Here is a 2,981-nt window from a genome sequence, read left to right as displayed (position 1 = left end):
AAGGATTAGGATGCCATAAGCCCAACATTCCAATCAGGAGAGTCCTCTCTTACAGAACCTAGAACTAGAACTTAAAAAAAGAAAAATCAGCCTGACAAATGAATTCAGCACCTCTGAATTTACTTATAACCTTTTCCTTGGCTTTTTATACAAATGAACTTCTGGAAACTTTTTTTTTTTTTTTTGAAGGTGGAACCCCTCAAAGCAGCTGCTTATGCCTCTAACGGAGGTCACAAACTGGCCCTCCACATACCACATCCAGCCAGCTGATGTAATTAGTTTGGCCCACATGCTATTTTTGGAAAACAAGAAGTAGTTTTCAACAATTTGTACACAGAAATAAATGTACACAGAAATATAGGTTTATATGAAAATAAACATAGATTTATATAAAAATAGAGATTTAAGCATTGTCTTGGAAAAAAATAAAATCCGATGGGGCAGCCCTGGGATGTTATTCTCCCATGGGTGGTGTCGTGGACACAGAACATGAACCCAGGAACAAACACAGAAGGGGGATCATGCACAGGAAAGATGGGACTGGGAAGGTGACCAGGCTTCCCTCATGCCTGTATCTCTAGGCTTGAACCTTAATTCCAGTGAGTATTCAGTTCTGCTGCTACCACAACATGTCTGAAACTAGATACATCTTCCTAAAGACCTGCCCAGAGATCTGGTTTCTAAAAGCAGCACAATCAACTTCCCCTTTCCTAACCCTGAAATCAGCTTTGCCTCTTCCCCCTTCTTCTTTGCCATTCCCCCTCCCCACCGTTTATTCCCTCAAAACTCCATGGAGCAATGAGGTAGCCACCAGCCACACCAGCACTTGCAATGTGGTGCAGACAGAGGTGTACTGTAAGTGAAAAATACACACTGGATTTTAAATACTTATCTCTAACAAAAATAAAAATCTAATTTAACAGATTCATAATTTTATATTGATTACCTATTAAAATGATATTTTTGACATCGAGTTGAATAAAATACATTATTGAAATTAATTTGCCCATTTCTTTTTACCTTATTTAATGTATCTGCTAGAAAATTTTAAATTACATATACAGCTCACATTTGTGGCTCATATAATCTTTCTACCAGACAGCACTGCCTCAAAACATCTCTTAGATTCGTGCTAACCTTTCTGGCCTAGCTGCCATCAAAGTTATCTAGTGTCCTGCGTCCCTTCATTCCTAGAATTGCACATTAGTTCCCTAAAAACTTCTAGGCCTTTCCCCACTTATAATTTGTTTTGTACACCTTGGCCGAGTTTATCTGCATAAGACACTGCTTTTATCATGAAACACACTGGCTCAAAGACTAATACCAGCTCTCAACTCGGCCCCATAAAGTCCAAACTCTTAATAACAAACTGATAATAAAAGCTTCCACTTTAAAAACCTTATTGAGCACTTTATGCAATTCTCCCAACAACCTAACACCTAGCATGTTAGACTCTGGGTTTTCTGAACAGAACAGAAAGGATTGAAGCATTTAACTGAGATAGGAGCAGGGGAGTTGAAGCACCTTTGCTCTGAAAGGTTACAAAGATGACGCAATTAAAGTATCCAAACAGTTTTTTTATCTTACAATTATAGGACACCTCACAGTCGGCTAAAGATCAATCAGCAACTGTAAATCTATAAACTGAACTATTTTTTACGTCAGTGGAGAGAAAGAATAATAGAGTTGAGAAAAGAAACTGTTATATTTGCATTTCAGAAAACCCACACAGGAAATCCAACCAGAAAAGCTTAAGTGAAATAGTGATCTTTGCTCATCCATTCTAGGTCCAAGGTCCAAAAATATATATAGCTTTGTCATGAACTAGGTAAATTTGACTTATGCCCATTTGAAATGCTGTGGTATAACAATAATTAAAATATTTCATCTCAAAACTTGAGAAGGCATGAATTAAAAACTTGTCAGTAGTTATATAAATCCAAAGCTGGCAGAGTTCCTGTTTCACAAACTGTATTAATGGTAATTCCACGTGGCAACACGGACTTATTTGGGAAAAGAGAGCCTTTGTCAGGATTCATTTCGAATTATGTGAATTTTGAGTCGCGCTATGTCTTCGAGACTGTACCTGTATCCCTTTCATAAACTACACCGTCCTATATATTTTTTCTTTGATTTTCTCGGCTACCGATCAGATAGGTCTTGCCAAGTGCTGTTTAGCAGGATCGTTTAGTGCACAGGTCTTGAAAGCAGACAAATACACTTTCTGCCATTTATTGTTCCTTTAGACAAACTGTTCGGCCGTTCGGTGCTTCAAATTGCCTCTTCTGTAAATTGGGCACAATTACATTTTCCACACAAGGTTTTATACGAATTCGACAAGACGATACACATAAGGCAGCGCCTGGCATGCAGTGAGAGTTCTTAACCCCACGACCACGGTAAGATAACTTCCTATGTGGTCACAGCAGCCCCATCTTATAAACTCCTCTCAAAGCAGCTTCAGGACTCGACAAAAGGGTGGGGCCTTGGCGTCTAACGCTCTCTACTAAACTGTGTAAGTTTCATAGGCAGAGTTACACGTGACAGGGGGTTGGGTGGGGTGGAACGGACGCGTCCGCCTGTCCCGTCTGCGGCCCGGACGCAGATGCCGGACCGGAGCCAGCAGACCCGGCCCTACCGGCCCTCGTTCGTCGCTTCTCCCTCCCCGCTGGGCGTCTCTGGCAGTGAAAACACCACCACGTGGCCTGCAGCCTTTGCGTCATTAGCTTTCACCCAATGGCGAGCCGCGTCGAGGAGCCGGGGGCGGGTCGCCAGCGGGAGGTTCCGCCTACAGCCGCCGCTGATTGGCCAAAAGGGAGGTGTCCGCCCACCGCGGCATGGGCTTGTGGCCAATGGTGACCTGCGATAGGGGCCCCGCCCTGTCAGCCGCGCAGTTCCGCGGGATCAGCAGGAGGAGCACGGAGGGGCGGGGCAACGCGGGCAGGGGCGTGTCTAGGGGCGTGTCTGGGGCGTGTCTAGGG

The sequence above is a fragment of the Cynocephalus volans genome, chromosome 16 (genome assembly GCF_027409185.1).
Source record: "Cynocephalus volans isolate mCynVol1 chromosome 16, mCynVol1.pri, whole genome shotgun sequence".
NCBI classification, from domain to species: Eukaryota; Metazoa; Chordata; class Mammalia; order Dermoptera; family Cynocephalidae; genus Cynocephalus; species Cynocephalus volans.
Note: the sequence above shows the minus strand (reverse complement) of the source record.